Consider the following 24,097-nt stretch of genomic DNA (forward strand, 5'->3'; position numbering starts at 1 on the left):
TATGGGGAAGTGAAACCACTAGTGGAGACTCAGGGAAACAGAGACCAGACAGCATGACACTGGACCCCTATGATAAGTCTTGTCGTTCCCTACCATGGCGCGGTGCGGTTGAATTTGTTCCCCATACGCAGTATGATTGAAGTATCAAAAGGGAACGTACTCAGCTGTTCCCTGAGATACGGAAAGAGTACTGCGTTGTATGCCATGCCGCAAGGCTGCGGCTTCAGTGTCGTCTCTTCAGTCGTATGACCTGATTTCCTCTGGCGATTTGCTTGCTTATATAGCCATAAGCATCCCAGCCATGAATTACAATAGGTTACAATTAATTAAATGGAAATTAAATTCAATTTATTGTGTAACCAAAATGCCAATACCAGCCAGATAAAAAAACAGTTTTAATTTAAAACAAGCGCGGAAAACTGGAATTTTGAAATGTCTAATCCACTGGTCCCCAATCCTGGTCCTGGAGAACCCCCAACACTGCACATTTTTGGTCTCTTATTTGACACACATTTGAAGTCTTGGAGTCTTCTATTTCTGATGAACTCCAGCACTCTGACACAAAGAACAATTTCAAATATTCATAAGAGAATTGTGAAAAAAAATGGTTTCCTCAAAAATATTGAGCAGTACAAATGTCTACAACATTGGAACTAATCAGAAACGGTTACTGAGCAACAAATCCGCATATTAGAATGATTTCTGAAGTATCATGTGACACTGAAGAGAGGAATGATGCTGAAAATTCAGCTTTGATCACAGAAATACAGTAGCATTTGTTAAAACATGCAAATAATGTAAATTGAGGGGTTGGGTCCGTGAAAAAAAAATTTCTACAAAAGGGGAGCTGGCAAAAAAAGTTTGGGAACCACTAGCCTACTCAAAACACAGTTTTTTAATTTAATTTAATTCATACTGGCATAGCTCATTTTGCACTTTTTGTGAAAAACAATGGCACAATAAAAATACTTTTCAGATCTTTGTCCAAGCTCTCACTTTTTCTAGTTATATTATTAAAATATTTAGGTTAAAATATTTTGCGTGTTACTTTATCTCATACTGCAATATACAGGTCATACTGCTGGTCATATAATTAGAATATCATCATATTATATTCATTCATAACACACAGACTGATATATTTCAAGTGTTTATTTTTTTTAATGTTGATGTTTCAAACTTTTTAAGGAATTTATAACTTGGTTATAAGCTTATAATTTAATTGTTATAACAATTAAGGAAAATCCCAAATTCAAAATCTCAGAAAATTAGAATATTACTTAAGACCAATACAAAGAAAGGATTTTTAGAAATCATGGCCAACTGAAAAGTAGGAACATGAAAAGTATGAGCATGTACACCACTCAATATTTAGTTGGTGCTCCTTTTGCCTGAATTACTGCAGCAATGCAGCGTGGCATGGAGTCAATCAGTCTGTGGAACTGCTCAGTTGTTATGAGAGCCCAGTTTGCTCTGATATTGGCCTTCAGCTCTTCTGCATTCTTGGGTCTGGCATATCGCATCTTCTTCTTCACAAGGTCAGGCGATTTGCTGGCCAATTAAGAACAGGGATACCATGGTCCTTAAACCAGGTACTGGTAGCTTTGGCACAGTGTGCAGGTGCCAACTCCTGTTGGAAAATGAAATCTGCATCTCTATAAACTTGGTCAGCAGCAGGAAGCATGAAGTGCTCTAAAACTTCCTGGTATATGGCTGTGTTGACCTTGGACCTCAGAAAACACAGTGGACCAACACCAGCAGATGACCATTTAAAGGCCTTTGCAGGTGTCTTGAGTTAATTAACTGATTAGAGTGTGGCACCAGGTGTCTTAAATATTGAACCTTTTCACAATATTCAAATTTTCTACTAAATAAAGATAAAGATACTAAATTAGGGATTTTCCTTAGTTGTCAATTATAATCATCAAATATAATGTGTGTAATGAATGACTATAATATACAAGTTTCACTTTTTGAATGAAATTAGTGAAATAATTCAACTTTTTGATGATATTCTAATTATATGACCAGCACTTGTAATAATGATATCACCTGGACAGTGTAAAACATTGTGATATGAATTTTAGCTCAAATTTACCACCCCTACCTTAGATGCATTTAAAACTTTTGAACGGGACACAAAATGAGGACACTTTAAAAAACAGACATGTGACCTGCTCTAATAAATAAATCTACTTTATTTTTAAAACTCATGGCTTCTCTCCAGTGTGAATTCTCATGTGGTTAACGAGGGTTCCTTTTTGTGTAAAACTCTTTCCACATTGTTGGCATGTGTAAGGTTTCTCTCCGGAGTGAATTCTCATGTGGTTAACAAGGTTTGGTTTTTTATGAATGAAACTTTTTCCACAGTTTGCAGGAGAAAGGCTTCACTCCAGTATGAGTTCACATATGTTTTTCATGGTTTCCTTTGTGAGTGAAACTCTTTCCACATTGTTGGCAGGTGAAAGGTTTCTCTCCAGTATGAATTCTAATATGGTCTCTAAGGTTTGGTTTTTGAATTAAGCTCTTTCCACAGTTTGCAGGAGAAAGGTTTCTCTCCCGTGTGAATTCTCATGTGGAAAACGAGGGTTCGTTTTTGTGTAAAACTCTTTCCACATTGTTGGCATGTGTAAGGTTTCTCTCCAGTATGAATTCTCATGTGGACTCTAAGGTTTGGTTTTTGAATGAAGCTCTTTCCACACAGTTTGCAGGAGAAAGGTTTCTCTCCCGTGTGAATTCTCATGTGGAAAACGAGGGTTCGTTTTTGTGTAAAACTCTTTCCACATTGTTGGCATGTGTAAGGTTTCTCTCCAGTATGAATTCTCATGTGGACTCTAAGGTTTGGTTTTTGAATGAAGCTCTTTCCACACAGTTTGCAGGAGAAAGGCTTCACTCCAGTATGAACTCTCATGTGGACTTCAAGACTTCCTTTTCTGTTGAATCTTTTCCCACATTGTTGGCAGGTGAAATAACTTCTGTCTGCTGTCTTTTGAGCTCTTTTTTGTGAAGTCTTTTCAGTAGGTGAGCAACTAAATGATTTTTCTCCAGTAATGAATTTATATTTCTCATGCTGAATATTATCTTCCTTTTCATTGAGTTCTTGACTCCCCTCTTTCCGTGTCATCAGGTCTAATGCAAAAAAAAAGACATCCAGATTAACACCATTTTAACGGCACAAAGAACAAACATCAAAACCAACAACCTGTAGATCTTATACACACTAAGCTATTAAAGGTGTTAAATAGTGGTCGGACGATATTTGCCATTTTTTAATTATAAGCATCAGCTGATAAATCTTTGTATGAAGTGGGACTTTTATTTTTCATGTTGTAGCATTAGAAAGGCAAACATTATAATACTTTCTCGTTTGCCCTCAGCATTCAGCAAATATGCATTTATATCAGGGATGTCAATTTTTGATCATTTCCATGATCGATCGTCGTTTAAATTAACGATCAATTAATCGATTAATCCTTAACCTTAATGCTGCAAAATGCATCTACTGCAGCCACGCAGTCAACGGGATAACAGGATGTGCAAAAGCCACACACACATACCGCGTTTTTACTCTAATTGAATGGGTTTTAGACAAAATGATTAGATGTGATCAGAGGCATCATGTCCATTCAAAGTGAGGGGGCACGTGCCCTTGAAACGACAAAAAAAAAGCTGAATAATAAATTTTTTATATATTTGATACAATCACACCAGAGACAGACGCATTCGTACAACGCTAAATGATAACCAATCAGAAACGATTCTGTTGCGCTTATGAATGCAATGGCCAATCAGAGACGTGCAGAAGAGTCATCCCTGAAAAGCGGTGTTTTGTTCACTTGCTCACTGACTGAATTATTTAGCGAATTCTCTCATCAGAAACAACAAAAAGTGCAGATGTGTGTAAGAATGTAACTAAGATATTCATTTCATAATGTAAAGTGCTTCAGTGATTTTAATGGGAGTTTTTGAGTGTGCCTGAACTCTGGCTAGACTGAATGACAATGTTCTCTGATAATGTAAATGTTCTTTACTCTCTGTAAAATACCATTAAATTAAGTAACTTACAATATTGTTATAAAAATTTACATTAATTGCAAATTCAGCCATATTAAAAATATTTTATGGCATGACACCCATATATGGCACTTAAAGGCAGGGTAGGTAAAAAAATGTATAAACAACTTTCTTCTAAATTTGTTTAAACTTTCTATATATATCAATGCATAATTAAAATGTAAGTACTCTGATAAAAAGAGTATAAAAATCGAGTGACTCTAGACCGTTTACCCTTTTGCCACACAAGACCTGCCCACTTGCGCGCGCACGTTTGATTTGAGGAATTCAAGAGGCACGGATCCTAGGAATACCAAAACAATGGCAGAGAAACAGCAAGCAAAATTCACAGTACCGGCCTATGCAGTTAGTGAAGGCAAACCAGGCAAAAAAAGGAAGACAGTAACAGTACAAGAAAAGGCAATGAACAAAAAGTCTTTGGATAAACAAAGAAATAAAATGCGAGTTAATATCGGCGTGGTTTCCAGCGATGGCGAGAACTGAGGGAACTCAAGGGGCTGAAAAGTGACTCCTTAATGGCTTTATTTCTGCTGGACAGGTTTATCTTTCTTTTTGTATTTTGATCATACATATATATATATATTTTTTTTCATGAAGCATGTGTCATTAGCACACATAGCTGCGTAATATAGCTAACATAACATTACTTAGCGAGCCGTAGTAGAGGCTTTGGAAGGAGCCCAGAAGGGAGGGGGTGGAGTGAATGGAAATAATGAGCTGTCTTTAAAACAGTCGTGATAGGTCTACAGACACTCGATTTTTATACTTACTTTTTCAGAGTACTTACATTTTAATTATGTATTGATATATACATAAAGTTTAAACAAATTTGGAAAAAATGTTTTTTTATACATTTTTTACCTACCCTGCCTTTAAGTAAAAAGTCTGGGTTTTATGTATAGTTAATAGATTACAGTACTTTGCCCATCACCATTTATTGATCAAATAACAATCTATAAAGGTGCAAAAAGCGTTCACTTACACATATTTGAGAATCGAGATATTTCCTGATATATTAAGCATGTTTGGAATTGTTTTGAATAGAAAGAAAATAAAACAAATAAAACATAAGCCTATATCAGTTATACAGTGCTATTGTAGCTGCTGTGTCACATGACAACCATGACTAATCCCCCCCCCATGTGCCCCCTCAAAAATCATGAATGCATGACGCCCCTGGATGTGATTATGATCATTTGGTAAAATGTAGAGAGCGTGCGTTTGAGGTCATTTTACTTTGTTGACTGTTTCCTATCCCGCACGGAGTCCGCTGAACGTGAACGCGCCTCTTTAAATGGTTTTGTGGTGCTCATTGTTGTATTTTAAATAGGGATGCACCGGTTTACCTGCCATAAATCGGAACCAGGCAGTTTTTGCTTAAAATATGCGATTGGCAATCGGCCGCTTTTTTGTCTTTTTTTGGGCCAATTTTCCCAGAAGTGCACCCGCATGGACAGACTACATTGTAATCATTCGCGATCATGTCAGTTGTTTGGAAGCATTTAGAAATCTGTGTGCAGGACACGGGCAGCCGTTCAGCACTGGAAGGTCAGAGCTACACGTCTGAGGCACAGATAGTAGGAACCGAACAGCCGTTGGTGTACTGGCGCACAAATAAAAGCCCCTTTCCTGCGCTCACTGAAGTTGCGCAAGCATACCTGTCCTCACCCTGCACAAGTGTACAGTCGTGGCCAAAAGTTTTGAGAATTACATAAATATTGGAAATTGGAAAAGTTGCTGCTTAAGTTTTTATAATAGCAATTTGCATATACTCCAGAATGTTATGAAGAGTGATCAGATGAATTGCATAGTCCTTCTTTGCCATGAAAATTAACTTAATCCCAAAAAAACCTTTCCACTGCATTTCATTGCTGTCATTAAAGGACCTGCTGAGCTCATTTCAGTAATCGTCTTAACTCAGGTGAGAATGTTGACGAGCACAAGGCTGGAGATCATTATGTCAGGCTGATTGGGTTAGAATGGCAGACTTGACATGTTAAAAGGAGGGTGATGCTTGAAATCATTGTTCTTCCATTGTTAACCATGGTGACCTGCAAAGAAACGCGTGCAACCATCATTGCGTTGCATAAAAATGGCTTCACAGGCAAGGATATTGTGGCTATTAAGATTGCACCTAAATCAACAATTTATAGGATCATCAAGAACTTCAAGGAAAGAGGTTCAATTCTTGTAAAGAAGGCTTCAGGGCGTCCAAGAAAGTCCAGCAAGCGCCAGGATAGTCTCCTAAAGAGGATTCAGCTGCGGGATCGGAGTGCCACCAGTGCAGAGCTTGCTCAGGAATGGCAGCAGGTAGGTGCGAGCGCATTTGCACGCACAGTGAGGCCAAGAATTTTGGAAGATGGCCTGGTGTCAAGAAGGGCAGCAAAGAAGCCGCTTCTCTCATCAGGGACAGATTGATCTTCTGCAGAAAGTATAGTGAATGGACTGCTATTCTCTGATGAAGCCCCTTTCCGATTGTTTGGGCATCTGGAAAAAGGCTTGTCCGGAGAAGAAAAGGTGAGGGCTACCATCAGTCCTGTGTCATGCCAACAGTAAAGCATCCTGACACCATTCATGTGTGGGGTTGCTTCTCATCCAAGGGAGTGGGTTCACTCACCATTCTGCCCAAAAACACAGCCATGAATAAAGAATGGTACCAAAACAGCCTCCAACAGCAACTTCCTCCAACAATCCAACAACAGTTTGGTGAAGAACAATGCATTTTCCAGCACGATGGAGCACCGTGCCATAAGGCAAAGGTGATAACTAAGTGGCTCGGGGACCAGAATGTTGAAATTTTGGGTCCATGGCCTGGAAACTCCCCAGATCTTAATCCCATTGAGAACTTGTGGTCAATCCTCAAGAGGCGGGTGGACAAACAAAAACCTACTAATTCTGACAAACTCCAAGAAGTGATTATGAAAGAATGGGTTGCTATCAGTCAGGATTTGGCCCAGGAGTTGATTGAGAGCATGCCCAGTCGAATTGCAGAGGTCCTGAAAAAGAAGGGCCAACACTGCAATTACTGACTCTTTGCAAAAATGTCATGTAATTGTCGATAAAAGCCTTTGAAACGTATGAAGTGCTTGTAATTATATTTCAGTACATCACAGAAACAACTGAAACAAAGATCTAAAAGCAGTGACGGGATGTTCAGCTTAACTTCTCACGTGTTGGATGAGAAAGGAATCAGACTAAACTGTGACAACTGAAATGCTTTTTTTTTTCTTTTTTTTTTTTAAGTAGAACTTGCATACACATTTGAAAAGCCAGCAGTAAACATCAGTTCTGTATAGGATGATTATTTTTATTTTACCTTAAAATTACATAGACTTAATTTGATCAAAAAAATCCCTTACTGTAGCACACTGAAAAAAAGTGTTTCCTTCATCCAATTAAACCACTTTAGGGTAATGATTCACATCTATATTTTTTTAATTTGAGCCAATAGTTATTTATTTTTCATTGGCTCAAGTAAAAAATATAGATGTGAATCATTACCCGAATGCATCTCTTATTGACAGTTAAATCGATCATCAATTAATCATTGCTTTGAATAACTACTGATCTACTTTCAAAAACCTTGCAAACTATCTTGTGAAGTGTGCATTTGTATCCTGCGTGATCATGTCTTCTCTGGTCGCCCCGTGTGAATTGAATGCAGGAGGAGAGTTCAGTAGTTCAATAGAGACGCGCGATTGACCAACTTTAAATGCTTTTGCCCACTGTCATTTGCCTTTTTAATTATATTTGTATTAAATATTTATTCGTGAAATATATTTTCATTTTCATTTATCATTAAAATTTCCATTTTTCATTTAAGTATAAGCATGTTTATTTTACACATTTAATGTTTTAATCCATTTTCAAATTATTTCAAATTTCTTAAATATAATTTTTTTTATTATATTGGCTTTATATCGGCCATTGGCCACCCAAGATATCAGCATCAGCTGTAAAAAAAAATAAATTAATTAAAAAAACAATATTGGTCGACCACTAGTGTTAAAAAGTGCCCTCAATAAGTATTGAAACAGTAAAGACAAAATAGCTTTCTCTGCTGTGTAGTCAAGACATTAGCAAATATGATTAAAAGATGAATATGCAACAAAACTACAGAATGTCACATTTAATCGTAGGGGAAACAGGTCAATTTAGCTCAAAGGGAATCATTTAAGATTTTAAAGGGAATTTGAACAGAATCACTGTTTCACGGCTAATCACTGAGACGCCCTGCGATTCACTGAATGAGCCGTTTAACATCAAATCTGCGCTGGATATTTATATCCAAAGTATAGTGAAAACACTATCAATTAGCACAGTAACAAGATCGACAGTTTAAGACATTAACTTGTAAGCACAAAACACAAGATACTTCTCTTTTCAATATGAATAAGGTTTTATTAGATAAATAAGACATATAAACTAATCTAACACATAAACGCACGCACTCACACATTCACACAAGTTGCAGGAAGATCGAAAGTTAGGGAAAGATTAGTTTAAGAGCATGGAAATGTGGAATCCCAAGTTTACAGCAATACGTTAAATTGCATAGTCATGAACAACCATCAATCACTTAATTAACCCTCGCATTGAGTTCCTCAATGAGGTTAAAATTATATTAGATACACCAGTAAAGGTCACAGTCTGGAGGTAAAGTTACTTGCGTCTCCTGTGAAAAGGGAGTCCCCTTTATTGTCATTGAAAGGGGTTTCCCGATGTCACTGATTGGCTGGAAGTTCAGTAGTTGCTGAAGGGACGTCTTGGGAAGCCCGTGGTTGGGCGTTGGCTGAAGACGCAGAGTTGTGTGCGCTGGTTGAAGGCACTCGAAGTCAGACGTCGGAGACTCGATGTTACAAAACTTAACTCAGAACACAAAACTCTCAAACGGAAAAGAAAAGAAGTAAAGTTTGGCGAGACTAGGTGGTGTTTCTTCTCATCGTGGCTAAGTAGCAGCAGGCGTGTAGGCCAAAGCACGCTGGAACCACGCTCAAAGAATAGTGATGACTAACAGCGTGGCTAAAAGCTAAAGCTAAGAAGCAAAGCTAAAAGCTAAAAGCATACTGATAGCAAAAGCAAAGCTAAAACTAAAAGCAGAAAGCTAAGAAGCATAGCTAAAAACTAAAAGCAGAATTTTATGGTGTCCTGAGTATTTAAACTGGCCTGTTGGCCACACCTCAAATGTTGTCTTGACCAATCAGATATTGTCTTGGCTCGGGGGTATCATAAATCATATGTTATCTTATCAAGCACGTGGTCTGAATTTTCCCGCTCTTGCAGGGTCTAATTTTGGACACGATTCCTATAACAAGAATATGATACATTTGACAAATAACTGATGGTCATGACTGTTTCAAGCAAGCAGATTCAAGCACATACATATGAAACATGAATATGTATCCTTAAGCTATCCAATAGTTATTAAAAGACATACACAATAAGGGATTATAAACATGATAGTCAAATGTGTGGGTTACACATAGATGAATATTGAGTGAAGCGATGGACTGATAATCATTTATAAGTCTTTTTGAGTTCATCTTGGTCCATATACATGTAGAAAAGACAGTTTCTGTGTCATTATCTTTTGACAAAGATTTCTGTGGAGACCAGAGGTTCAGAGCCCGTCCCCCTTAGGAATTTCAGTCTGGTTCTGCTAGGTGGGGGAAGAGTTTAAGGATATTGTGTATAACTCTCATGGGTTTACATGTGATGTCCGACGTTGCATCTCACTTGCCCCAAATTTGACAATCTCTTCTCCGAATTGAAATTGTCAATAATTGTTCTAGTGGTGTTAATGTTGAAAGCTGTTCTGTTAAAGCTTTGGTTGGTTGGTTATCTTGCTTGGGACTTGTGGCACAGAATGTTTTATGACTTCCTGTTGCCTTACTGAGGAATTCGGCTCGTGTTTCAACCACAGTCCTAATCGACTCTTTAATTTGTCTGATTCGAGTCAGATCGGCTACATTATTATTGATTTCTAATGAGTTTGGTGGCATTTTCTTGAATATTGGTAGCCAAGATGATTTTGTACCCTTCCAAATTCATTCTGCTACTGCTATTATATATTAAGTCATTAATAAAATGAGTGTTGACACGACACTGGAATTTCAAATATCAATACGATACCTTGAAAAATATTGATATTCGATACGATTTCGAAAAGTGCTACCACAGAGAAAAAACTAACACAATATAATTAAAGATAAATATAACGTGTGTGTATATATATATATATATATATATATATGTTTTTAAAATGGCACAGCTTTTTAAATACCTGAAAGTACACTCTTAACATCAGTCAGTCAAGCATTATAATGTGATATCTGGATAATCACGTATTAATGATAGAACCTTTTAGTAATTTAGTAATTATAATTAAAACTTGGTAACCATGTATGAATGCAGACATTTTAACTGAATTTAGGACTGATGGTGGTGCTTTGTTGATCATTCAGTGTTTCTGTAAAAAAAAGAGAAAAACTAACAATAAGACTGATAAGATGATGATAATAATAATACGGATTCATGAATATTAATCAGGTTGTCTGCGTTCGGGCAAACTGATTTGCTCAGTAGGTGAGCACCAGCCAATGAGATTGTTGTCTGCGCATTAGTTCTAACCACTACTAAGAACTCCGATATTTTTACAGGAAAACAAGGAAAATGCAACAAAAAGGAAAATACAACAAAGATTATCGTATAGCGCGTACATGTAGCGCGCCAATTCTGCATGTATGTAAGACACGCTAGCTCTCTCTCTCTCTCTCTCTCTCTCACTTTGCATGTGTAAGAGAAAGCGTCGGCGAGTCGTACGCCTTCACACCAGAGATCACGGTACGTCAAACACAGGTGCACTGCTCGTCCATTGAGAACTGCTTTGTTCTTTATCAACCAAAGTCGGTCGCAGGGGTGCTGTAATCGCCCACTTTCTATTCACTTTTCTGTTTTACCAGCACGAATGAGCTGACACAGGCACTGCTGTCATGTGGTGTTTGTCAACGCGCCTTTGAAGAAAAGTGAACGTGACAGCTCAGCTAGAATCGGTGTAACAATGTATTAGTATCAATACTTATCGAAATATCAATATTTTTGGCAACACTAATTAAAATGAAGAGGTCCTGTTCTAGAGCCATGCATGCCCATGCCATGACACCACCTCCACCAAGCTTTACGCCTGTTTCACACATAATCCGTCTGCAGTGCGTATGCAGTCCGCGTGCGTTACGTATGTACGGGTCTTAATGAACTTTGTTTTTCTGCTTCCATAAAAGTGCATATATTATGTTGCTTGTTTATCTGTTTTAAACCTAACCAAAAACCCATTTGTTGCGTTTGCAAGCCAGTAGGATTTAATTACTATTTATTGTGAAACTGCTGCATTTCCGAGTCAATCCATGTTAATTTTTTTTCGCGAACAATGCGCTGTCACTTTAATTCAGCACGTGCAGCACAGCAAAAATAAACTCAGTACATAAACGATCGCTGCACTGCTGCAGACGCACTGCTCCTGGAACGCACTGACGGACCGCAACCGCCTGCAGTGTGAACGCTGGAATCCGTTAAAAAATATTTTTTTATCATTTTTACGGAATCCGTAAAAAAATATGCAACGCATACGCACTGCAGACAGATTATGTGGGAACAGGCGTTACAGATGAGCTTGTATGCTTAGGATCATTTGCAACTCCCTCGGAATGTAGATTGACAGAGCATCACCCCAGCTTTCTTCTTGGTGATTTTACAGACATGTATTTTAGGGATCATTTTCTCAGCTTTTATGATTTCTGTCATCAACTACTGTTGATGTTCTCAGCCAATCAGGTCATTGTTGGTTGCTGATGTCGCTGGTAGTTTCCAAACTCTTGATTTCTCCATACCCTTTGTTTATACTGTAGTTCTAATTGACTTTCTCTTTTCATTCAGCATCCAAATTGCTTGCTATTCTTTCAGAGTCGGCTTCCTCGTCTTCATCCTGGTTTGTGAGTGTCATTGTCGAATGCAAGACTTAGAATGCAGAAGCAATGGATATAACTGATAAGACACATTCCCTGCTTTTAATATCTGAAGAATGATTGCAACAGGACACTTTTTGAGCACTTAGAAAGACCCGTGAGGCAGCTCCAATACTTATGCTCACATCAGATAGGGAGATGAAACTCTAAAAGTGCTGATCTTCTTAGCTGGTAAAACATCTGTGTGTTGAATAACCCAATAATAAAATGTGACATTCTGTAGTTTTGTCTCACATTCATCTTTTAAGTCTTAAAGTATGGAATTTACCCATATTTAAAGGTAAATACACAATAACAACATTATACGGTAACATTACAAAGGCCAGAGTTCTGTTTATAATAATAATAAAAATAAGCAAATTATAACTGAATTTAAAACTAAGTATTTGAGAAGCCCATTTTCACGTGATTGCATTTTGGCATCTTTGTTTCCATAGCAACAGTGTCTCCAGATTGCACACTTTTTAAGCAGAATGCGCTAAACCTCACATAAAATATCTAGAGCTCACATCTGTCCTTTGAAAACAAGGCTCTCCAGATGTAGGGCTGAATGGGAAAGTAATCAATGTGTCGGTCCAGTAACTAGTGATGATAGTGAGAGGTTCAAAAGGAGAACGTGGATATTTTAAACAGGATCAAATGAACAAATTCAGCTTTGAGAATAAACACCAACCTGTTTGTTCCTCAGTATCTTCATGTTTGACTCTGAATGTTTCTTCAATCTTTATGTCTTCACTCTCCTCTTTAATAAACTCCATCTTTGTTTGTTCCTCAGTATCTTCATTATTGAGACTGAATATTTCTTCAATCTTTATGTCTTCAATCTCCTCTTTAATAAATGCCATCTTTATAATAGTGTGTTACAAGGATCTGTAAAATATTAAATCACAGATTCCTTAAGTTATGAACATCATAGATTTTATATGAAGAAGTGTGGAGTGCTCTCAATTCCCTATAAACTACAAAGCATTCATGATATTTCCAGTTAAAGGAACACTTTCCAAACTTTTTCAAATCTATTCAGCCGATCTCCTGGTCTGGTGGTAGTATTTTTAGCTTAGCTTGGCATAAATAATTAAACTTGATTAGACCGTTAGCATCTCGCTCAAAAATTACCAAAGAGTTTGGAGAACTATACTCTAATTCTAGTGTAATAATCAATTAACTTGATGCCATACGGTGCAGCAGGCACAATATTACACAGCGCCAGACTATTTTTGGGTGCTGCGTCATATCACTGCGCCTGCTGCACCCAGAGTACGGCAGCGAAGTTCCTTGATTATAATGCTGGAATTAGGGGAGTTGGAAAATGAGCCCATTCAAAAATAAAAGTTAAAAGTGTTCCTTTAAAGGGTTAGTTCACCCCAAAATGAACATTCTGTCATTAATTAAATAAGGACAGATTACAGTTACATCTGAAAAGTATTTTATATTACCAGTGATTACTTTTATTTTGATGTCATTTATTAATTTCATAATTAAACTTAACAGTTTGGGTATTTCAACCAATACCGTGACCGATTCTCCGCTGAAACTAAAAAATTTTGTGCAGCAGCCTGTTCATTTAGCAACTCCTAGTGAGCAATACATGCTCATCATCACGACACAAACATTCTCCTAGAACTCTGACTTTGCATTCAATTAACAGATCCATACGACTCATGCATGAAATAAAAGTTTCTAGAGTCAAACAATAGCTTTGTGCGCTTTACAGATGAACTTGAAGTCTTTATTCAAAATGTTCAATAATAGATCATCTTTGGCTCGGTTATGCAAGTTCATGATCCGATTCATGAACAGGTGATTCTTTTTAGTCAATCTTCTATAAGAATCATTTCTTTTGTTTAACGAAACAAGTGTGGAAACGAATGGTTTATCGCTAGCCCGATGTCCTGGGGCTATTGTTCGGGCTCCAAAATTAATGTATCACCGCCCTGCCCGACAGTCTATCGTGAATAGTTATGTAAAATTCCTAACTTGATTCGCGTGTTCACTCGCTTGACGGGGTGAAACTGATCGTACTTGATCGTTTGCACTTGTTTGTAAATCTTGCCGATTCAAACGTTTTAAACCATTTGCGCGCACTCATTCAAAGCATGCGCTGAGAGCAGTGTTTCAGACAATGCGCTTACACAGAACTGATTCGTCTTTCGCGTATCCTAGCTTCTGAATAAACACAAAATTATCTCAAAATAATTGTTGGTTATGTCTTAAGTGAACGTATACAGAGGAAAAAGAAATCTCCTGTGCATTATTATATTGGATCCGTACATTCGGTCTTTAAGGGGCAGCAGCCTTTAAATGCCTGGTGTTCAATTAGTGGCACCTGCTGTCAGAGAGTGACATTCACAAAGGTAAAATCGGACCATTCTGTTTTACTTAAAATCTTTTTATTAAACAATCCAAATAATTTGTATTTAGCATATTTTGGGGATAGTTATTCAAATGGTCCCCTTCCCATTTAAAATAGAGCACAGACAAATTTGTTGATAAATTTAGATATTTCTTTTAATTGTATGATTTTTTTTATTTGATTTAGGATTTGTTTTAAAATTTCAAGTTAGTTTTATTATTTACAATTTCCATTTCACAAAATATGCAGCATTTTGTCTTTTGTCTAATAATAATAGGACACATTTTCATTTATAATGTCTTATATATAATTTTTTTACAAAATGAGAAAAATCAATTTTAAGAAAAATGTATGGTGTAATCTGTATTGTGAATTTTATCGCTTCATAAGTTTATTGTATCGTTATATCCAGATATGCTACTAGTTTTTGCTGATCATACTGATTTTTCCACAGTTAAGTTCAGCCGGTGTCTTTTTTTTATTATTATTTCAGCCTAGTCAAATTAATTTTGGGCTACCAAAACCTGTGCCAGGTTGTGCCTACCAATGCCAGGGATTTTAAAATTTCGCGACCCTGAGGTGTATTTCACAAAAGCATGCTTAATAATGACATTTCTTGTGACCGGAAACGAGCCCCGTCAATTTTGACTCAGCGAATCTTTTGTGACTCTTTTTCACTTAGATCCATTCATTAAACAAATATATTGTATAACTTGGAAAACTGTGCCAGTTGTTTTTGCTACTTTTATTCTGTGTTTGGTGTTTCTGGATTCGTTTTGAAGCTTGGAATGCAGGAGGATCCCATTGATTGTGTTCAAATTTAATTTCTATTGATTGGAAGATTTAAATGACATAACTTTTTTGTTGTTCATAGAAATTCTGTGGAAACCATGTTTCAGACAGACCCTTTACAATGTAAGCAGCCACTGCGAGGCGTGGTGAGGGTAAACACAGAAGTGCTCTGGTGTTACGTTACAGGGGAGATGGATGCTGCAGAACTAGTAGAACATGATACAGAATAACTTGTGCCAAAAAGAGGAGCCGGGTCTGTTGTTTGGAGAACCGCTATATTTAAATTAGCACAGTCAGCGAATGATTAGTAGCCTAATTCTATGTAACGTTACGCTATTTTCCCTAGTGTGACCTGTTTACCTGGGAAATGTATCTAATGTTATAATTATATTATTTTGTCATAATTTTGTTTAAGGAGTTAAAAGTGGCCCTTATCAATCTTAATTTATATATTCCATCACGTTATTTTCAAAGTTAAAGTTTTGGGTGTTTTTTTGTGAGTTTTTGGGCTGGAATCCGTCCATCCAATCTGACAACACTGCCTTTGGGAAACTACAGTTTTAAGGAGAAAATACTCCCCAATATTGATCGACCGATATATTGCCAAGTATGATATGTCGGCAAATTTATGCCATTTTTTAAAATATATCGGCATCGGCCAATAAGTTTTCCTGTTTGGCTGATGTGTTAAATGCGGACAGACTTTAGTTAAGGAAAATAACCGATGAAACCTGTTCTTGACTCGAGAACGAGTCAATCGTTCGTTCGTTATCTGGCTCGGCTCTGTGTTCATCTTCAGTTCTCTCTTCACAGCAGTTCAGTCAGTGTACTGTTTGAGTGCATGCATTACTCCAAGATATTGGTTTGTTTTAACTCAGAGGGAGTGTCAGCCACATTAAAAAAAAAAACAACTTAAATCATTTGTGGATTAATGCTTATTGGAGAAGCAAATCGTTTCAAACGATTCAGTTCGACTTGGTGAACTGGTTTAAGAAGAACTGGTTACATCAAGTGATTCGTTCACAAACCGGACTCACTACACTGCAGTGTGCTCACAACAGACCCGGAAGAGAGGACAATGCTGAATAAAGTCGTCGTTTTTGTTATTTTTGGGCCAAAATGCATTTTAGATGCTTTAACTAATTCTAACTGACCCTCTGATGTCACATGGACTACTTTGATGATGTTTTTCTTACCTCTCTGAACATGGACAGTATACCGTACACACAGCTTCAATGGAGGGACTGAGAGCTCTCGGACTAAATCTAAAATATCTTAAACTGTGTTCAGAAGATACGGGTTTGGAACGACATGAGGATGAGTCATTAATGACATAATTTTCATTTTTGGGTTAACTAACCCTTTAAGGGTTCTGCACAGTATCTTATATAGACGGTTTCATCGGGCGCACGCGCCTGGACCTAAGTTAACTTCCGGTCTGTGTTGTGTATATCGGTCTGGCTGCAGTACCTTCTACAAAAGCAGTTAAAGTCAAGGTGATGAGTAGACTGAAATTGGGCTCAGGTGGTTGTGCTGCGGGATGTGTTTCCCATACATTTATTTATTTGTGGAGACTCGCCACGATTTTAAAACTGATCGATTTTCAAAAAGGCTTCGCTGAATAAACATGAGTAAAGTTACGTCCTGCATGTTAACTACAAATAATACCTTACATTTATATGTTTAAATATCAAAATGAAGCAAGGGTGTTTTTATATCACTATTTCTGAAGGAAGACTTGTTTGTTATATGCCTGATAACGCAGTGTTTGTAAGCGTAGCTCTGCTTTGTTTACAGCTGTTACTGGGGAAACCTCTATTTCTCACACTTTATGCATCTCCTGCTGGCAAAGAATTAATTTGCATTTTCATTAAGTCCACCTGATTTACGCAGTAAACATATTTTGTTTGTTATCACAAAAATATCTACTCTAGAGGGACTTGGCTGTTGTTATTGATTTTATTTGGAAGTCTACTGGAAGTTAAGTTAGGGCCACAAAAGCGTGCATGCACAGTAACATTTGTTTATGTTATTGCCGTTGAAACCATCTATACGTTGTTTGCTATATACACTAAATATATTATATTAGAATTTCCACCCTGTTAGTTTGAGCTTAATTAGCCATAGCTCATTGAGTGATCAACATTTAGCTAGCTAGCCTTCTACAGATTAACAGAACTTTTATAACTATGTCAGATTTGTTTTTAAATATTTTTGATAGGACAAACATTTTCCATAATATAGCTTAACAGGGTGGAACTTTAAGAGCGGCACAAGCAGGATAACATTTCAAAAACTAAAAAAAAAAAAAAAAAGGTTAGGAGAGAGAGTTGAAGCATACATCAGTTTGTACAGATGAATTTCAGAGGGAAAAATAAATAATAATAATATAATATATAATAAAAAATGACTTCAGGGACACGGTAATTGAAGAAAATAGTAAAAGAAAAATAATAACTATATTTTCACATGATGTTTAGAGGCAGTTTAGCCTAGTCTATAACATAAACATATTTTGAGGTTTTTTTTTTTTTTTTTACTATTTCATGGTTTGTATTTCTTGTGGAATTAGATTTCTTTGCACTGAGGACATAATACAATTTAAGGGCCGTTTCATAGTCAACGCATCTGTACGCATATGCATCCCCGAGGCTACGCATCGTTATGCTTCGGCCACCATTATGCGTCGGTGCGTAGCCAAATGTGTCGTCCTAGTTTTTGATATGCAACGCGCCGATGCACGCAATACTATGCGTTGTCGGTGGGGGCGACATTGCAAGTATTGTACATTAAATCAAGTATATTGTGTTTACAGAAGAAGAAGGTTTAATACAATGGCGGGCGAAGAGAAAAAATTATGTGAACTTAACGGCCCTATCTCTGCGTTGCCTTTGTTGCCGCCAATGTAAAATCAGCAACAGAATACACTCCTCTTCAGTTGCCATTGTGATCTTAATATCACCCTGACTCTACTACCCCCTGTTGCGTGAGCGGTGTATTGCATAAACGCATCGCCCGTGACGCTTGCGTCCACTGTTTAGACTATGAAAGGGAGCGCGTAGCTCGCGTTGCTTGCTCGCGTTGACTATGTAATGGCCCTAATAAATATATCAATAAAAAGGTGTGTAAAATACAAAACATTATTATTATTTCTATTATCTGTTTAACAATTAAAGAATATCTAAATATACAATTTAAGCCATATCTTATAAATATGTGACTCATTTTAGAGAAAATATGATTAAATAAAGAGTATAGCAGGAATGAATCACTGATGGAAGACTGATTATTCTGAAGATGCCTTTCCTACTTTTCTGGACTTTCACACGGTTATTTATTCATCAGTCTATGGGACATTCCCAAGCCTCCCTGTTTTCATTCAAAACATCTTAAATTGTGTTCTGAAGATGAACTGAGCTTTTACATGTTCGGATCGACATGGGCAGGGGTGCACATAAGTGGTCCGCAGGTCTGCATGCGCGACCAAAATAAAAAATGCGTAATATAAATATGTTCTGACAGCGCATTTGCATACCGACATGGTTGACAGTTGTTAATGCACAATTACCATTTTAGATCACAAACTGTACTATATAAGTTTTATTTTCAACCTGAAAGCATAAATCTAGGCTATTCATACAATTTCAAAGCACAATACAAGAGTGACATTCATCCACTGACGCTCTTTAATCAGCAGTGCTAAATCCGGAAGCGCGTATACTTACTTGCCGGTAACCCGCCAAAATAAAAGCCTGCTGATTTTAAGTTTGAATATGATGAAAACGCTTTTGTTTATTTATTTTTAGACGCTTTTTTCCAAAGCAACTTAAAATTTAGGAATACATAAAGCGATCCTTCTTAAAGAGGCAAACAAACAAAGTAGTAGTAAATATTAGCATTTAATGTTTAGGTTTATTTACTATAAAATTAATGCATTTGCATTTAATACTAGGACTGCTTTTTATTTTTAATAATATTATCACACACTATTATTTAGTTTATTTTCTGTTAATTAATTTTTAAAAAACTAAATAAATAAAGTGCAATAATATTAAAACTATTATTAATTAATTTTTTATAGTTGCATTTAATGGGTCACGCTATATGCAGTGTGAGGACCAAACCAAATCTCCAGGTTCTCTTATGAGAACCAGGCTGAAAAAATTATGTGCACCCCTGGACATCAGTGTTCGAATTGAGGGGGGCTGTGGGGGTCTGGGACCCCCCATAAGGCTTAAAAAAATGACCTTGGTGGGTCCCCTGGTTTTTCATTAAAACTAAAATAGAAACAATATTTCACATAACCTTATCTATTTTTTAATCAAAAAATTGCGCTGCCGTTCCCATAAAAATCTACTTCAAATTAGATGTGCGTCTGTAAATACGCTCAAGTGCGCCACACACTGTTTTCTGAATTTACAGACTGCGGCCGCGACATCGCTGTGTGATTGGCTGACAGAGTGATCCTTCCTCACTATTTTACCTCACGATGACGGTAAGATAATATTTATTTGTTTTATGATTGTTTGGTACACCTAATTTACTGATACTGAATAAGTGTTTATCTTAGAATCGGACAGTCACTTTTATTATAAACTTGGTCTGTCAATAGTTGGTTTTTTTTCAACTTATGATGCTAGCTCACTATCGTATTGTTAGTTGTAAATTAGCCATCTAACGTAATTCTGAGAAAAAAAAGCTAGCATTGCACCCATTCTGAATTAAACAAATAAGTTTAAATCTAGTAACTAGTGTTGTCACGGTACCAAAATTTCAGTATTCGGTACCGATACCAGTGAAAATCCACGGTTCTCGGTACCAATTTCGGTACCAAAGCAAAACACAAAAATATGCTAATTAAAAATAAAAATAAGGGACGGTAAGAGATCGGCGCATTTGCGCATTAGCTCCGCCCACCGGAGAAAAACCGGTATGTCTTCTGCTTGTTTGAAAATGAATATAAATAATTCTAAATGAACTCCATTATTTTGACAGGAGAAGACAACAAAGAATAGTTTACATATAGCATGTTGATTCAGCGTGGTAAGACTCTCGCTCTCTCTCTCTTTGCATGTGTGAGAAACAGCGCTATCAGTAAAGCGACGGTGAGTTGTGCTCCTTCACAAAGAGTTTACAGAGCATCAAATACAGGTGCGCTGTGCGTCCATTGAGATGAACTCAAAAGTTCAGAACGCTTGATGGAGAGAGAACTCTGAAGCTCAGATGATGAAATTAATGCAAGCGTCATGCGCTTCAGTCTATGTAGTAAACAAACCCGCACGTCTCTGCCATTCATTAATTCACACAGAGACACGCAGAACACGGATTCATATTTCAAACAACTTTTGCAGCTTAACATTTACAGATACTGGTCCATATGGAGATTTTAATTTATGCTAACTTTGACAAATTCCATGACTGTCCATATTAAAATGTAAGTTACATTTTCATGACTGGATTTTGAGATTCCGTCCTCGTTTTCTGCTTCGCGGAAATCATATTGCTGAACCGGGTTTGAACGGGACCTCGGTACTACCGGTACTTAAAGAAACCTGGTACCGTCACATAATTTTTTTTTAGTACCGACTTGGTACCGAAGTACCGGGCCTTTTGACAACACTACTAGTAACCTTAAGGCTGCCTGTTCACCAAAGCATTTTTCACCGCAACTAGCGTATTTTTTCAGTTGTTCTCAATGGGAGCGCCGCGTTTTTTTAAATGCCACGAGCGTGCCGAGCGCTGCGCGTCTTATTCGCGCTGAGCATTGGGCGTTTTTTTCTCGCGTCGAGAGTTGAAGAATGATCAGCTCTGGATAAAACGCTGCGCTTATCACTGTCACTTTCTAGTCAGCTGACCAATCATTGTGCAGGAGGGGCGGGGCAAATTCCACAACAATCAACTGTCACAACTGTTATTTTGTTACAACGACGTGTCAACAAGCGCAACAACGAGAAAAATGGAGGAGAAATTAATGTTGCTGGTGTCTGAGCATCCAGAGCATTTAAGTCAGAAAAAAAAATTATTTCCCAAATCAGATACATGTAACAGTTTAACGGTAATTCTGTATCATAGCAACCAAAGCGTCTCAACTGAAAAAAAAAGCGCTCTCAAGCGCTCACAGCTGGGTGTTTTCAGCAGAGCGCCTGGCGTTTTCAGCTGCCTAAAAACGCTTTGGTGGACACAGGGCCTAACTGCTCAAAAACAGTGTTAATTGAATTAAGGACATTATTACTGATGAACATGTTCATCAGGTGAAGGCTTTTTTTGTGTCTACGATGACAAAGCAGGGTTGCTAACTCTCACAAATTGTGCGTGAGACACACATACGTTGATTATTACGCCGAAGACAAACATGCAAATAAACCTTTTTTGTTATGAATTGTATGCTATTTTCCGTTATTATGTACAGCCTAATAAAATTAGTGTAGTATTTAAGGTTAAATGGAGAAAAGGGTTTTAAATTCAATGCAAAGAGGCATATTAATTCATCCAAGAAAATACTGAATTTAACCCAAGAAAAGTAAGTACAGTATAGGCCTATTCCTGTGAATTGATAGTGAATCAAGAGATCGAAATTAATTAATGGTCATCAGCATCGTAATCGTATCAAATTCTTTCTATTTTTTCCCTCTTGTAGAAACAGTATTGTGACAAAACGTATATTTAATGTAGTCTCTCATTCACCACTATAGAAGTTTGCCCAACTATGTCAACTTCTGCTAGAACAGTGGTTTTCAACCTTTGGTCCGCGGCCCCCTAGTGGGTCGCGGTGGTGGGCCGCCAATTATTTTCTGTTCATTTTCTGCGAATTCTAAATCGCTTTATAGCACGATTTTCCGTGGCCCTGACCTCCCGTAGTATGCTATCCGATCCAATCAGAATGCATTGCGCCTAGCGCGAGAACAGAACAGACTGGGCATATGCCTAACTCCAGGTTCACACACTGTCTGTGATGCACCTTTTTTCTGAGCCCATGTTAACGGATCAGAGCGTTCACACTGCACGCGGTAAAAGGCTAGAAATAAAAACGTGCAAAAATAATTAATATCTAACACATGAGCATAGAGAGAATTGTGAGTGCACAGGACGCAGTTTAAGTGAGAGGAGACACGTTTTAAGTGCGCACACTCTCTCCGCGCAGAGCAGCGTGTATCTGAGCAAGCACGTCTGGTTTTGTGACAGAGCAAAGGAAATCTGCGTGCGAACAGAGAGATTCGCACTCGTGCATTATTTTAATGTGCTCTCGCTGCTGACCGCATACACATACTGTATACACACTGCAAACACCTGAGGCACCGCTACAATTAATGAGCTCTATGAACAATGCATGGCCACTACACTGGATTTTTTTTTTTTGCCATGTCTATACATTTTGTTACATCTTTACTATAGTGATAATTTTGACTTATGGCTGTTCTAGAGACGTCACAACTTTTTGATAAAGCTCTAATTGGTTTTCTTTTGGAAATATGTTTCAAATTAATCCTGAATGCATTTATGACTGTAAAAGCATATCGGTGTGTGTCACAATCGCAAAATTGATCAAAGAAATCGCGATATGTTTTTTTTTTTTTTTTGTCCATGTCGCACAGCCCTAGTTCATTCAATAAACACAGTTAACAATCTAGCTTCTGAGTACTAAGTTATTAAACCAACAACAGCGGGGTCAGTTAATTTTTTTGAAGTGGGCCGCGCAAACATGTGTGTGGTTGTGTGGGCCGCGAGTTGAAAAAGGTTGGGAACCACTGTGCTAGAAACTATGAAAGGGTTATGTAACTGCATTCAAGATAAATTATTTTATTAATGAAATAAAATGCATACATGTGCACTGTTCAAAGTATATAGATTTTTATTGAGTTTTACATATAGTAAATGCTCAGCTGCAAAAACACGTTCTGAAACACACAAGTAAATTAAATTATTATATGAAATAAATACAAATATATATTAGAGCCTATTCGTTTTTGTTGTTGTTTTGGGTGGGGGCTTTGACACAATTCGAACACTGCTGGACATGTGGGGGTAGGAGATTAATGACAAAACTTTAATTTCGGGGTGGAGTATCCCTTTATTCACCCTCATGTCTTTCCAAACAGTAAAACCTTTGTTTTTATCTAAGCAACACAAATTACGATGTTTTTGATCAATTCAGAAAAGCTCTCTGACCATCCACAGACAGCAAGATATTACCACGATCAAGGTACGGAAACATGGCAAGGACATCGGTAAAATAAATAATAAATCAGGTTAGACATTTCTCCTTTCTCTGTCCGTTGGTCTCCGCGAAGTTTGTAGTTTTTAAACTCATGTTAAGCGTGTTTGTAGTTCTACTCGAGTCCTCGTCCACCGCACTGTTACAGCGTGCATCGATCTGCGCTATGTATTTTAATACTATTTAGGACGGAAATGTGAAATGGTCGCAGCAGAAGTAATCAGCGTTTTTTACTGAACGTAAACAAGTTTTTTTTTTCAAACACTTTTAAAATAAAAGCGCTCACCTTTCTTCAGTCGAATCACAGACGCGTGAGCCTCTTCTTCTTCTTCTTTCAGGTTTAATCGCGGTTGGAAGCTCATCTCAAAGGCGCATTACCGCCCCCTACTACACTGGAGTGAGAATATTAAAATGACATCAAATGAGAGGTGAAAGAAAACATCGGATTAAATTCTGTGCAATGTTGTATTTAAACCAGTGAGACTCATTCTGAGACGTGAGACTAACATCTCATCCCTTGGGCTTCTGCTCTTCCTCATGCTTGTGACTACTTGTAAACTGTATAAATGACGTCCTGTATCCGCTGTCTTCCAATATTCCTGCCATATTTTAAGTGAATGTTGCTTTATGATGGTTTTGACCTCT

General features: G+C 37.4%; 1 pseudogene; it reads right to left on the reverse strand.

Annotated features, from left to right (window-relative positions):
- Positions 1-2,139: 2,139 nt before the first annotated feature.
- On the reverse strand, positions 2,140-23,820 carry LOC132106095 (gastrula zinc finger protein XlCGF8.2DB-like; annotated as a pseudogene).
- Between the last annotated feature and the right edge of the window lie 277 nt (positions 23,821-24,097).

The sequence above is a fragment of the Carassius carassius genome, chromosome 26, assembly GCF_963082965.1.
Source record: "Carassius carassius chromosome 26, fCarCar2.1, whole genome shotgun sequence".
Classification (NCBI taxonomy): domain Eukaryota; kingdom Metazoa; phylum Chordata; class Actinopteri; order Cypriniformes; family Cyprinidae; genus Carassius; species Carassius carassius.